The sequence below is a fragment of the Lissotriton helveticus genome, chromosome 6, assembly GCF_964261635.1.
Source record: "Lissotriton helveticus chromosome 6, aLisHel1.1, whole genome shotgun sequence".
Lineage (NCBI taxonomy): Eukaryota > Metazoa > Chordata > Amphibia > Caudata > Salamandridae > Lissotriton > Lissotriton helveticus.
In genome coordinates, this window is record NC_136067.1 from 1945486902 (window position 1) to 1945503100 (window position 16199).

The 16199-nt window shown below is 44.5% G+C and overlaps 1 protein-coding gene across 2 annotated transcripts in view; it reads right to left on the reverse strand.

The window, feature by feature from the left end:
• Window positions 1-16199, reverse strand: part of LOC144761974 (cysteine-rich secretory protein 2-like) — a 298644-nt gene that overhangs the window by 77523 nt on the left and 204922 nt on the right. The gene's annotated exons all lie outside the window — the stretch shown is intronic.

A 16199-nucleotide genomic window follows, 5' to 3' on the forward strand; every position in this document is an offset into this window, starting at 1 on the left:
ACACCCAGAGGTCCGTGATGACGGCCTTGGTGACTTCCAGATTGGACTATGGCAAAGTGCTCTATCTGGGGTCTACCAAGGTGGTTATACGCCATCTCCAATTGGTTCAAAATGCTGCTGCACGGCTTCTCTGTAGTTGCCGAAAACGGGATCACATCACTGAGCGACTGAGGGAGCTTCATTGGCTCAGTCTTGACAACCGTGTAAAATTCAAGGCACTGTGCTTTATGCACAAGATCAAGATTGGAGTTGCCCCCTCTTATCTTCAGTCCCTCGTTACACTTTATATCCCTGCACGTTCACTTCACTCTTCTTCCCAACACTTATTCTGTATTCCTAAGTTCAGACTTTCGAGAATGGGCGGCAGCTCCTTCGCAACCTTGGGACCAAAACTTTGGAACTCACTTCCCTTGGATCTGCGGAAGGAGAACTGCCACATCCGCTTCCATAGAGCCGTGAAGACCTGGCTTTTTGTCCAATATTTTTTCCTAGGATTGTATTTTGCAGCGCCGGGAAACCCTTATGGGTAGCTGTCGCGCTATATAAACTTAATAAATAAATAATAATAAATAAATGGTGCTGGTGGATGTCTCTGAAAGGATAAGACTACAATGCAGCTAGATGTCAAACAACCATGTCTTTAAATTCCTACGGAAACAGTTGTGATCACGTAAGGTGCGTAGATGTAAAGGTAGTTTATTCCCAAAAAAATGGAGCGAGGAAGGAGAAAGATCTCCCTCCACATGTGGTAGTGTGTATTCTGGGAGACCCAAGAAGCGCTTGATTGCTAGATCTCAGGGTTCTGCCCGGTAAATACCAGGTTAGTTTTTTGGCCCAGAAAGCGGGGCCTTTTACGTACATGTTCTTGTGAGTCAGGCAGAGTAACTTAAAGCGTATACATTTTCGTATAGGCAACCAGTGTAAGAGTCTCAAACTGGGAGCCGAAGGAGATCTAGGTGGAAGATCAAGTTCCAGTCTTGCTGCAGTATTCTGCTGAACCTGCATCCTAGATACAAGATTTTCATTGGTGGAATCCAGAAGGGCATTCCCGTAGTCCATTCAATTGATGATAAGTCCTTGGACTAGGGGTTTCTTGCCTCCAGTGGAATCCACCTAAAAATTTTACACAAGCTACGCATAACTCCGAAGGTCTTGTTTACATGGTGTTTCATTGACAGTTTGGAAGCCTAGATTTCTTACTGACTGAGTTGGAGTAGGACAGAGGCCAAGACTATAGGGCCACCAATCAGCTGTCCAGTACTCTGAAAATGGTTAGTGCACATCCATTTCTCGATTTGAGACATACAATCTTTGAATGGGTCTGGATCGAGACTGACCAAAATCTGAGTGTCGTCGGCGTAAGACACAACCTCAAAACCAAAGGACCGAATCACTTTGGCCAGCTATGAGACAATGACAGCGGATATCTGCCCCTGTGGTGAGAGGCAACTGCTGAATGCACTCAAGAAGATGTATAAGGTGGTCTCCTTCCTTACCATCACTAGATGGGTTTGATGGGCTATGCAAGAGGCTGGCATTTGGTACTAAAGGTCTGATTACAAGGTTGGCGGTCTGTGGACTGCCATGCCAACAGTGGCTGTCCGACTGCCATATTACGATTTTGGAGTGCTGGCCCTGGAGGGAACACCGCTGGACTGCCAGCACACACTGCCAAAAGCTGGGACCACAGTCTGGGGAAGGCAGCCTCCATAGGATGGTACAGAGTAGCCAGCCTGCCATCGGTGTTTCGAGTTAGCTGTTCCGTGAGCTGACCGTGGTGGTCGGACCGCTGCTCAAAGGACTGCGAAAAGGAAGGATGTGGGGTGCATACTCACCCCTGTCCAGTTCTTCCAAGCAGATTTCGCTGTGGTTCCCTTCCTCTTGGTCTCCCCTACACAGGAGTATCTTCACCCTGAGGAGTACGACCCCGTCTGTGTTGAGACACAGGTAGGAGCACATCATACCATATACGCATTGCTGTGAGTGCCCACATATGGGTCGGACTCCGGCAACGGGTAGGTGGTATCTTTCTATTTGTATCACACATATGTGTGCATTCGACTCATATGTAGTCAAAATGTACACACAGGTATCAATAGACTTCCACAGCCACACTGCCGGCCCTACTGACAACTCGTAATGCGGTGGACGAGTGGACTGCCGGCACGGCGGTCACCTAACAATCGCAGACACAGTGCTTCAGTGGTCAGACAGTGAAACTCATAATAAGGTCTTAAGATATTAGGCACTCATTTTTTTTTTTTCTGTTAGAGGAGCCATGGCTTTAAAAGTGTTCTTTCTCGGAGTTCGCCTGGAAGACATACTTAATGCAGCAGACTGGTTTTCAGATTCTACCTTTAAGAGGTTTTACTTTAAACCAGTTTTACTTTAAACCAGTTCCTGACATTGCATCATTGGTTGTGGAGAAGCTTTAAACCAGCATAATCCTTGCCTCTGGTTCTGACATAGAATGAAAACATTTCTAGCTATTGTAAAGGAAAGTTACAATTCTATTAAAGACACAGAGGAGAGGATTAGGCCACCCATTATCCATAAGGTTACGCCCACCTGGGATGAAACAATTTCCATGAAGGTGGGTATAGTCAAGAATTGAATTTGGTGGCATTTGTTCACATGTGATGTACACATAATGTGATGATGTCAATTCAGGATAATGTCTAAACTGCTTCTGAAGTCACAGGTTTTCATTTACATATGGCTATTCACTTTCTTCTGGTTCCAATGGGTCTAAACAGGACTGAAGATTATGTTACTCAATTTCTGGTGCAGGAAGAAAGAGGAGGCAACAACAGGGATGACAAACTATCAAGGGTCCCTGACTGTGTTGATTTGACATTGTTTTATTGTTGACTTTTCCCAGGGTTTATGGAAAATGGAGTATTTTCTTATATGTTAACATGACTGCTGTAATAAAAAGTCGGGAAGTACAGCATAATCCTCGTCTCCGTATCCTTAATAGAATTGAAACCTTCCGGTATGATAGCTAGGACATTTTTCATTCAACACTCTAGTTGACTGTATGTGTGAATACAATCTTAGGGCCTCATTACAATGGCAGTCGGAGCGGCTTCTAAGGTCCTGTTGGTGGCGGTCGGACCACTGCGGTACAGTCACAAGAGGTTGGTCCAGCTGCTGCATTACAATGCATGCAAATAGACAGTTTTCTGACTGGCACAGTCCCACTGACCATGGTGGGATCGGAAAGGACCAAAGGAGTCCGTCAGAGAATGGACCACCACACTCAATTACAATGCGCCTTTCCCATGAGCCGACCATGGCGGTCCAACCGCTTTTATCTGAGCTGGCTAAAAGGGAGGGATATAAGGCCGAAACCTACCTGTACACAGCTCTGCACATCCTTTACCGCCATATAGTCCATCGCAAATGTCCTGCCACTGCTCTACCTGCTTGACGCTGGAGAAAATCAAGTCTGTCATGGATGAAACCACTGGTAAGTCTCACACTTACCCATGCACAGTCAGTCCACAGCAAAGTGAGGCACTACCACGGACAAGATGGGGCGTAGCTAGCTCAGTAAGAGTGGGGAGTGTGAACAACATGTTTCCAAGTCATCAAGGTGGGAAATCTTGCAAATACATATTGCATGTGAAGCTGGATATCAGGGGGCCTAAAATGAATTAGAACGAGTGAGCAATGGGAGTTGCATAGCAGGGCTTGAACTGATCGGGGTTCTGCTTGTGGTTAGCACCTGCAGTTCCATAAAGCAGATATAGAGACGAGTCCCATCGGACTCTCCACATTTGGCTTCACCATCCGGTGCACGACAATAAATCAACACTGCAGCAGAACCACCTTCGACTGCGGCTGATGTAACTGCAAAGGAACTCGCAATACTCCATTCCCAGAGTTGTGAGGTCAGTACTGAAGCATTGTATATGCAGACCTAATTTAATAACACAGTATATGGTCACCCAAACGTTAGGTATCAAAAATATTTTTAATTTATGCAAGAAGAGAAAAAGATTGGGGAAAGAAGGATATTATCTTTAAACATACAATCTTATAATTTATACAGTGTTGATATATCTAGTGCACATTTGTTTATATTAGATAAATTGTTTTTATGTCATCCATTCCTTGTTTCCATAAAACATTTAGAAGAGATATGAATTGGACACACATCAATTTTTATAATACATTATAAAACAATCAGTTCTCGCATGGCTGTTGAGTATCTGTGTCCTACGCGCGTTTCAGCGATGAGCCTTCATCAGGAAGCCATGTAAACATTGTGATTGAAACCTGGTATTGGCAAAGGGTTGATCTAACTAGGGTCAAACGGAATGATATAAAATATGATGGTTGCGTACTTTGTAAACAACCTATAGGTCGATGATCATTTAGGAAAGATGGTGAAGAGAAAATAAATATACTGTCCGTTGGAATCTAATTCTCGCAATGGTAAAAAATGCAAATATACAGATCTTCGAGTTGAATTGATGTCCACAATTCTTCAGTTGCTGTGTTCACCACGGTGTATTTATATTTCTTTTTAGAGATGGAAGTAATTTTACAGTGTCGGGTGCAGTCTCCCTGTAGATTTGAGTCCCCATAACAGGGCACTCATGGCAGGCTAAAGGCCAAGGCCACAGTCCATACTGCATCTGCCTCACAGTCTCCATGTGCACAGGTCCTGTGCCATGAGTTATAGCAGAAACAAACAATATTGTTACAAAGCGGCATGCACATGTGGCTAATGTGCATAATAAATAGATGGCAGTAACACTAGTTGTCAGACATCTACTTAAAATATGTGGAAAGAACACATATGAAAATGGTCACATGTGGATCCAAAGTACCAAATAGGTATGGCAATACAATACCCCCATGTGTGGAGAAACAAATACCTACTTTGCACACATTAGACACATATCCACCCAACGTCCCAGGTGCTACTGCAAGCCTAAAGACGTGGACATTGGCTAAGACAAGGTGCAATTCTTATCATAGCTGAAACCACCCAATCCAATGTCTGCCCCAATTGTAACTCATCCCACATATACATCCATTGAACATTGGCCCTCTGCCTCTGTAACTCCATAACTTGTACCAAGGTCTGACCTTACTTCCCATGGCAAATAGATCATTTATCATGGTCAAACAAACACAATTGTAGACACACATCACAAATCATCCAATGGCATCAATTAGCATTGGTTGAAATGGCTGGACAAAGGTCTCCAAAACCAAGAAAGTTTTTATTACAGGCATGAATTTTCTGTTAAAAGACAAAGGCCAATGGCCAATCCAATGTTCTCAATGTGGTCCAGAACATTGCTGTGCCACAAAACATGCCTTCTAGAACACTAACAGATAAACCTTCCCAGGAAGGGGCATTTAGTCGCAGGCCAGGTACCTAAATGATGTCACTCAGGTGGGCTGGGGTTGGGATTGGGAGGGCTAGAGTTGGTCTGTGGGAGGGCGGGTCTCAGGCTGGGGAGGGCAGGATTAGTCTAAGGGAATGCTGGGCTCAGGTTGGGAGTGCTGGGTCAGACAATTTGGGATGGGGACAGCGTTTTGTTTGTGTTGGTCTTAGAGCATCTGGGGTGAATGTCGAAGAAGTCCTTTGTGTTTTAGGAGGATGTGGGTTGGTTCCAGAACATTGACCTCTCTTCTTCCTTGTGTTTTGGAAGGGGCAGACGTGGGAAGGACAGGTGGGGGTGTGAAACCAGACCTGGGTGCAGGAGGGCTGCGGGTAGCTGTGACAGGGATGAGGTCAAGGGCAATAAGGCAGACTTCTTGGGTAGACTGGGGAGGACGTGAGACAAGGGTGGGATATTGGTGGTAGAGGGATGTGAAGTCCGAGGTGTGGCTGTGCGTGCATGTTTCTGTGTGTGAGATATATCTGTGGGTGTTGAATGTGTCTGGTCTGTTGCAATGTTTGATGTGTATGTGGCTGTTCTGGTGCCTTGATGATGATGTGGGTAGTGGCTATGTCTGGTGGTGTGGTGTCTGGCTGTATGGGTATAATGGCTGTGTTTAGTGGTGTGGTGTCTGGCTGCATGGATGTATGTCACTGGATGCAGTGGTGAGGGGTGCAAGTGCCTGGTAAATGGGCGTGTGCCTGTGTTTTTCCTCATGTTTCTGTTTGTATGTCCTGTATGTGGATGTTGAGGTGATATGCTTATGTGTGTGTGTGCTTTGGGGGGGTAAGGGAGTAGGAATTGTGGATGGGGAAGAGGCAGGAAGTGGGGTGGAAAGCTGGAACTGGTGGAAGGTCGCATGAGTGCGGGAGCCCAGAGCCTGTAAAGACCTCTGTTGTGCAGACATGTCAGTGTGAATGCCCTCCAGGTACAGTCGAGATGGAACGGGGTGGGCATGGAAGTAGTGGATGCAGGTCCAGGGGGGTACACCACCACCAGGGAGTAGCCACTCGAGGTCGACTATGATGTTGATGATGTGTTGGATGGCTCCTGCAGGGCACTCCCATCACCCTCTGGGCCACTGGTTCCCTCTGTGTCACTGGTGTGATGGAAACCACTCTGACCAGCTGCTTCCCCAGCGGTCTCTGCCCTGTTTCCTCCACTGCCCTAGGTTGGTGCTGAAAGAACGGTGGAAATAGGTTAATTGCTATTGCATGAACACACTGGGCAAACAGATCCTAAGACAAATCATTACACAATTGATCAGGTCACAACACGGGTGACTACATTGGCTCCTACTTTGGCATGAGCACATGCATGAATGCTACATGATCCGTGCACAGTCACACATAATGGTGTCATAACAACTGCCTGCTCCAACTGTATGTGCGACCTTCTTCCAAATCTAGCCTCATGGGTGTAGCAGAGATATAATCACCCGCTTAACGTAGTCCCTTGAAGCATACCATAGTTATGTGATGTCATCATTTGGGATGTCCACATGGAATCTATCACTAACTATCGCACAAGGCCCTGCAATCAGCAAATGGTCCGGAATATCTAACCCTCAACATGTAGAGCTGCTAGGCACCTGCCACAGCTAAGTTTCAGCAATATGTGACCACCAAAAATTAGGTGACATGGAAGTGCCCACGCCACACTGTTCACACTTCCCAAGTGACACTTTCACATGGGAAACATCACTTACAACGCAACTTTTACCATGCAGTGCCTTTACATCGCAACTGTTACAACGCATACCATTACAACGCATTGCGCTGGGGGGCGCTCTAGGGTAGGGAATAGGTTAATTTACTATCCAATAACCTTCCCTACTATCCACGGGGACTGGAGTTGGAATAGTAAATTAAACTATTCACTATCCAACACCCAAAAGCACTATGCGTTGTAATGGTATGCGATGTAAAAACCGCGTTGTAAAAGCATGCGATGTAAAAGCATGCGTTGTAATGTCGTACATCCCTTTCACATCTGTCCACTGCCAGATGATACAGTTGAAAGAGGCACATGAGCAGCTTAGCTAGTCGTCACATGTTGTGCAGAAGAGTAGAATGGAGACAACGTGGCTCCTAGTGATGTGAGATTTCAGCACAAATAACCATCATACATAAGTCTGACTAGGAGCATCCCCAGTCTATAATGTCCCATGTGAGCACACCTTCTAAACCATGCAAACGTGAATGCCTTTAGAACACAGTAAGTACATGAGGATTAGGGAATATCCCGTCCATAAAGAGGGCTCACTTGTGTCCAAAGGGAAGGGATTTCACTCTTCCTTCCTCGTCTCAATAACACTAATCCCAATGTTGTACTGAATGTGGACACACACATATGGCCCCAACATGTCAGCATGTCTTTCCCTGATGCACGTCACCAGCCAGTGTATGAGCCTCCACAAATGCACATGCATCACACCTCACTGAATATACCCATCTCAATTGCATGCAAACTCACATTGCCAGATAGTACTGGAAGTCTTCCAACCATGTGTGTCATTGCCATAACATTTTGACCTGACTAATCACATCCATCAATGTCATTGGGTATGTGTGACTCACGCACCCATGTCTACACACCCATGTATGTGGATACACTTACTATGTATACCCATCACGGAAAACCTATTTTCTTGTACACATTATCCAACACATACCAAATGATGGATTCAGAATGAAAACCTTATAGACCCTCTGATCATTAATGGAACAGTTATACATATGACAGTACATCACCTAAAGGTACACATTCTAGCATGTAGACATCAATACAGGTGACACCAGTGGTGTTATTTACAACAAGGGGTGGTGATGGACAGAGTCTCTGAATTAAGCAGAGTACTCTCACCCAGTCAAGAGATCAGGGCTAGATCCAACACCGTTTTTTAGCTCATTGCACCATCCCAGTTTCAGAACCTGGCTGTATGCAAATTAGTCTGTCCCTGGCCCAGTGCATCATGGGAACAGGGCAGACCAGACTACAAAAGCCAATTCTTACACTGGGAAGGAAACAAGCTTCCGGGGACCGGTTTCTGCCATTTCAGGCGTCTTCGGCCCGGCTTGCTTGGATCCTGATGGTGCAATGAGCAAGGGACTCACATCTGAGTATACCCTTCCACGCTTAGGGTGGACAAAATTATTTACAACAAGGGGTGGTGATGGACAGAGTCTCTGAATTAAGCAGAGTACTCTCACCCAGTCAAGAGATCAGGGCTAGATCCAACACCGTTTTTTAGCTCATTGCACCATCCCAGTTTCAGAACCTGGCTGTATGCAAATTAGTCTGTCCCTGGCCCAGTGCATCATGGGAACAGGGCAGACCAGACTACAAAAGCCAATTCTTACACTGGGAAGGAAACAAGCTTCCGGGGACCGGTTTCTGCCATTTCAGGCGTCTTCGGCCCGGCTTGCTTGGATCCTGATGGTGCAATGAGCAAGGGACTCACATCTGAGTATACCCTTCCACGCTTAGGGTGGACAAAATTATTTACAACAAGGGGTGGTGATGGACAGAGTCTCTGAATTAAGCAGAGTACTCTCACCCAGTCAAGAGATCAGGGCTAGATCCAACACCGTTTTTTAGCTCATTGCACCATCCCAGTTTCAGAACCTGGCTGTATGCAAATTAGTCTGTCCCTGGCCCAGTGCATCATGGGAACAGGGCAGACCAGACTACAAAAGCCAATTCTTACACTGGGAAGGAAACAAGCTTCCGGGGACCGGTTTCTGCCATTTCAGGCGTCTTCGGCCCGGCTTGCTTGGATCCTGATGGTGCAATGAGCAAGGGACTCACATCTGAGTATACCCTTCCACGCTTAGGGTGGACAAAATTATTTACAACAAGGGGTGGTGATGGACAGAGTCTCTGAATTAAGCAGAGTACTCTCACCCAGTCAAGAGATCAGGGCTAGATCCAACACCGTTTTTTAGCTCATTGCACCATCCCAGTTTCAGAACCTGGCTGTATGCAAATTAGTCTGTCCCTGGCCCAGTGCATCATGGGAACAGGGCAGACCAGACTACAAAAGCCAATTCTTACACTGGGAAGGAAACAAGCTTCCGGGGACCGGTTTCTGCCATTTCAGGCGTCTTCGGCCCGGCTTGCTTGGATCCTGATGGTGCAATGAGCAAGGGACTCACATCTGAGTATACCCTTCCACGCTTAGGGTGGACAAAATTATTTACAACAAGGGGTGGTGATGGACAGAGTCTCTGAATTAAGCAGAGTACTCTCACCCAGTCAAGAGATCAGGGCTAGATCCAACACCGTTTCGTTTTTTAGCTCATTGCACCATCCCAGTTTCAGAACCTGGCTGTATGCAAATTAGTCTGTCCCTGGCCCAGTGCATCATGGGAACAGGGCAGACCAGACTACAAAAGCCAATTCTTACACTGGGAAGGAAACAAGCTTCCGGGGACCGGTTTCTGCCATTTCAGGCGTCTTCGGCCCGGCTTGCTTGGATCCTGATGGTGCAATGAGCAAGGGACTCACATCTGAGTATACCCTTCCACGCTTAGGGTGGACAAAATTATTTACAACAAGGGGTGGTGATGGACAGAGTCTCTGAATTAAGCAGAGTACTCTCACCCAGTCAAGAGATCAGGGCTAGATCCAACACCGTTTTTTAGCTCATTGCACCATCCCAGTTTCAGAACCTGGCTGTATGCAAATTAGTCTGTCCCTGGCCCAGTGCATCATGGGAACAGGGCAGACCAGACTACAAAAGCCAATTCTTACACTGGGAAGGAAACAAGCTTCCGGGGACCGGTTTCTGCCATTTCAGGCGTCTTCGGCCCGGCTTGCTTGGATCCTGATGGTGCAATGAGTGTTAGCCACCTCAAAATATTGTAGATTCCACACTTACCAAGGAAAAAGGATCACTGATACAACATTGAATCCCATAACATCGAACTACAAAAATATTGAGCCAACGATATTGTATACAAAAATATCGATACACAATACACAAACAAGAAATAACAAACATCGATAAAAAAATCTTGATGACAAAAAATATCGACAACAAAAATAAAGAACACAAAAATATCAATAACATTAAAATAAAATGAAACACATCAAAAACATCGTTATAAGCAATATCGACAACACAAACATCAATAAAATACATATAAAATATATTGAAAAGAACATTTAAACATGAAAATGTACTATTTAAAATTTTATAATGAAATAACACATACCAAATTACAAAATGAATAACATTAAATAAAACAAATACACCAAAATCCAAACACAAATAAATAAACAAATAGTACAACATTACCCCCTTGGCAGCGGCGCGCATTTTGCCGCGGTGCGGGATGGGGGTGAGCGCGACGCTGCTGTGCTCATGATGGCATGGTTCCGTCACGGCCCCACCCGCTCATTAATTTGCCCGCACAGGCGGGGAATTAATGCCACGTGGACGGAGCGGCAGCCGCATGACGGAACCACGCCGTCATGAGCACACGCCGCCCGTGGCTCATGACGGCGTGGTTCCGTCATGAGCAGAGTCAACAAACGATCCCTTCGGGAGCAAAATCTTGCGCCAACACTCTAAATCACATACAACAAAACACGCTCATTCAACCAGGGTGGACCAACCCCAAAGTAATAGGTAGCTTAAACTAAAGAGTCAAATCAGTGCAAAAAATACGTGCGGCAATTTTTTTTTAAACCAATTTATTAAAATAATTTTTACATCTGCTACCCAATTAAAAATCATGCATTTCAGAAGCAAATATTATGTTCCAATATTTCATTCACAGTTAAAAACAGATGATCACAATACTCAATACAGTTTTAATAAAACTAATGTAACAAGTGGGACACAGAAACAGCAAGAAAATTGATTTCAGATCACAAAATACGAGGTGGGAAGAAATTGTATGTTTGTGAAGAAGGTAGCGAGATATCACGTTGAACCCACTGAAACACGTCAATGCTTTGTTTTGGAATACATCCCGAATCTATGACAAATGCAACACTCTAAGATTGATACTTAACAGGAATTTAATGTTTCTAGTTGTGTGCATTTAAATGTTATTAATTGGTTGGTCCGATTATCATGATGTTTTTTTGATCTGAAATCATTTTTCTTGCTGTTTCTGTGTCCCACTTGTTACTTTAGTGATGGTAGACAAGATAATTATAGTAGAACCACATTTGTTTGGAAGCAAAGTCCAACACACCCCACTAGTCAGAAAAAATTAAAGCAGTAGGGACCACCCTGCGCACCCAGCATGACATCAAGAAGAGGTGGCATGACCTAAAGACCAGGGTGAAATACCATGCCAACAGGAACCATGAGGCGGCTCAGAGGACTGGTGGCCTACCTATTCCACCACTAACATTCACTGAATGGGAGGAGAAGGTGCTTGCCATACTGCATTCAGAGAGCCTCATAGCAGCAGCTGGGGGAGTGGAGGATGGTAGGTACCAACAAATGTATCCCATTACACTTCCATGTACTGTCTTGCTCAACCATAAAGTTATACTTTCTAGACATAAAGCATGTTATGTAGGAGTGGGCGTAGTGCGTGTAGCAGGGCTACGCAAAGCTCCGTGAAGTGGGGGGGTCCGCTACGCCCACCTGCACACTTCGCGTAGCCCCACTATGCGCCGCCCGCCTCCCTCCCTCCCTCTTCTACAACCGTATTTTTAGGATTAAATACAGTAAAATAAAAGAAAAGGAACTTACCTTGGATGCGGCGTCCCGGGACTCCCTCTTCCTGTTGACGTGTCGACTTCTTCAGACGAATTTGCGGGCGCCCGCGCATGCGCATTTCTTGCAAGAAATGCTCATGGGCGGGAGGGAGGCTGGTGGCGGGCAACTTCGCGCCGCCACCCAACTGGGTTGTTCACTACTGAAGCACTTGCCCTAAGTTGTAGGACCAAGATCCACACTGATCAAGGATTCAAATTGTAGAAGTTGGATATATATATACTATACCTTTCCATAAACTTAGCTTAACAAGATCACTGCAACCGTTTATAAGCAATAGATGCAGGATTATGCCTCAGGAGAGATACCTTGGAGATGTTTTGAAATTTTAATGTTATTAAGAAAAGAGACAATCAACTGCCCTTGTCTTTATAAAGGTGGTGCATAACAAGCAGTACAAAGAAACGCGTCAACGCCTTGTTGTGATTAAATTCGAGGGACTATTGGTTTTGCGATTGATGATATCAGCCCAACGGTGTTTATAGATCCTAACGAATTAATTATTTGTGATGTATTCGCAATGAATCACCAAATAATGTCTCTTATGTGATGGTTTTATTGTTTTTATTAATCGTTAGAAATTATATATGTGATATATGTTTATTATTGTGTCCTTCTATTTTTTACAGTATTCATGAAAATAAATTGGAATAATTGTTACAGATATTGTGAATTTCGTTTTTTGTGCTTGTATCCACAGCTGTGTGGGGTTCCGATTTCTGGCATTTAATCGAATGTATTTTAAGAAGGGTGATGACTTTGAGTGATAGAACATCCAAGGGAATTCTTTATATTACACTAATTATTTATTTTATTCTACATATTTTTTTAACTAAAAAAAACAATATTTTTAATAGCGATATTTTTGACATCGATATTTTTGTACTTAGCATGTTGTTTATAGGATGTCGATATTCTTGACCGATATTCTTGCTCCGATATTTTTGTAGGTCGATTTTTTTGACCTTCGATATTTTGTCAGTGATCTGACAAACACATCCCTCACTTGTTAGCCAAAACTGAACAGATCAAAATGTCACATCCAGTGCGCACACAGCTAAGCAAATTTAAATGTAACATAAATTACACTTTGAATCACAAAGTCCTGTGCTAAATAATTTCAGGGCTCAATCATGCAAAGTATACAATGCAATGTGTAAGTCCCATTTCTTTAAAGCATGAAGGCTCATATGAACACAGCACATGCACAGTCAATCTGTCAAACAAACAAAACCACATGTTTTAAATAAATTCTAACGAATGAAATTATGAAGATATGGCGTAGCTGAAACAGATTTTCAGAAAAGTCGACACTATCCAAGCATAAAACAAAGTGGATGTGCACAAAGTTGATACATGATGACATGTCCTTACAAACACACTATCTGTACATGTCAAATTGTTGTTATTTACATGTCACAATAATAACAAGGAATGTATGTAAATCTACATCATGTCATGATGTATGTATGTAAGTATGTATGTATGTATGTATTTATGTATCGTATACTTCTATAGCGCAGACTGTCACCCAGAGGGCATCCTGGCGCTTTGACTCTCCTGACCATTACGCAATCACAGATTTACCCTGCCCTGGGAAAAAGATGGGTCTTCAAACCTTTTTTAAAGGAAGAAAGTTCGTTCAGACTCCTCAAAGACAGAGGAAGAGAGTTCCATAGTCTGGCGGCAGTATAGCCAAAGGAACGGCCACCCATCCATTGCCTCTGGATTCTAGGGACTACCACTAGGCATGCCGAAGAGGAGCACAAAGGTCTGACAGTGGAGTACCATGAAAAAAGCTCTTGTAGCAAAACCGGCCCCTGACCATAAAGGGCTTTGAAGACTAAACAAGATGCTTTAAAACAGATGCGCTGCTGTACAGGCAACCAATAAAGATCTTTAAGCGCCAAGTAGGAGGAAGCTGAGTGCAACCGAGAAAGGGCAAGCTTAGCTGCCATGTTCTGTACTCGCTGTAGCTTACATGATGTTGATTACCTTCCACCTATACCAAGTTATTACAATGTAAAATGTTTGGCCTATCAACTGAAACATCCAAAACTGTGTCACCAAGGTTATGGAGTGTTCTTAACTGACAATCTAACCTCTGTTCAACAGGAGATCCTCAAGTAAAAGCTGGTGAAAACACCACCAACCAGCAGAACCAGTCTCCCCCACCGGAACATGAATTCTCTAATGCTGATTCTCTACGTTTCTCAGATGAGGAGCTACAACCTGGCCCCTCATTACTTGCAGGGCATACTCCATCTCTGGGCCTCATTGTCTGCACCCACCTCCACCATCAACACCGCTGCCTGCAACACTGTCCCTGGCTCAATGGTTACCATCACCACCACACAAGCCAAGGATGCAGGGGACAGTGTGCATGTGCGTAGACAGCCAACGCCACAGGTTCATGTCAGCATGGCAGGTAGGAGGGCAACTGGGTTACAATCACATGAGACCACTGAGACAGAAGCCCTGGTAACCCGTGCAAGAGTCCTTGGTGCATACCAACAGAACCAGGGACAGATGGGCCAGGTTGTAGAAGAACCACGTGAGCTCGGCCTGCTGTAGAGGACACACGAATGGGACAACTTGTGGATCTCAAGCGCCAGCTTGTGGGTGTTCTGAGGGACATACATGCTGCTCAAATGACGGCACCCCCCCCTCCAGTGGCCAGCCTGTTGATGCTCCCACCACCTCATTTGTGGCCACAGAGAGGGGTGATCTGCAAGATAATGACTCCTCAGACACCTCTGAGCCTGCAGCAGAGGCCCCCCTGCTGAACGCAAGAGGGGACGTCCAAGAAACACCACGGGAGGATCACGTGGCAAAGCACCAACCAAAGTGAAGTCGTTGAGCCAGCCATGATGGCACCTGTGTTGCATTGACTTTGTTGATTATCCAGCCCCACATTGCCATGTTGATGGCAGGCGTTGTTGGACTGTGTAATTCCATTATTGTGGTGACTACTTTATTTGTCTCTCTTACCATAACTGACAACTCATACACTCACTATGCACAAATTACTATACATTCACTTTAGATTTGACACAATCTTAACAGAAAATAAACACTATTTACACACCTATTCATTTGTGTCAGTTCCATATTCATTACAGTATGTACAATGTCAACTCTGATTCCAATGTACCGGTGAACAACCTTTACAACAAAACTTTTACAACGCACTACCATTACAACGCGGTCATTACAACGCAAACCATTACAGCGCATTGCGCTGGGAGGCGCTCTAGGATAGGGAATAAGTTTAATTTACTATCCAACACCTTCCCTAGTGTCCAAGGGGACTGGAGTTGGAATAGTAAATTAAACTATTCACTACCCAGCACCCCAAAGCGCTATGCGTTGTAATGGATTGCGATGTAAAAACCGCGTTGTAAAGGCAGGCGTTGTAATAGCCTGCGTTGTAACGTCATACATCCCAATGTACCACAAGCTCAGATTGTGACGAGACATTGATGGGGCGGAGGAACCTAGAAAGACACATGAGGATGACATTGACTTGTTTTATGATGGCATTACAAAAAAACCCACCAAAAGTCAACTCCGTACAAGATTCAACCCACATAACACTGACCAACACATCAACATAGACATCAGGTAAGTGGAAACAATTATTGCTATTGGTTTTAAAATATCTATTGTGAATAAAGAAATCATGTCTAAATGAAGAAACCCGACTTTGGAAATCCTTGGGAGAATGTTTGAAGAAATAATGGAACAACTTGTTTAATGTGATTGAAACTGCAATAATTACTGTTATAGTGTGCGGGGTCATCTTTCATTTGTAGATTTGAAAAACAAGGTTTTGTTTTCTAATATTGGGATCTAGGGGATTGTATCCCAGACCACCAGCACCTACGCATTTATACATTATAGGGATTCTGTCACCAGTGCGGGCAAAATAGCCTCAGTCCCCTTTTGTATTTTGAAAGTGGAAACAATTACACTGTGCCACATGCATTAGCCCTTAGCTGTGAACCAACAACAGCCAGCATCCAAACACATCATCCATGCTTCACAACTAA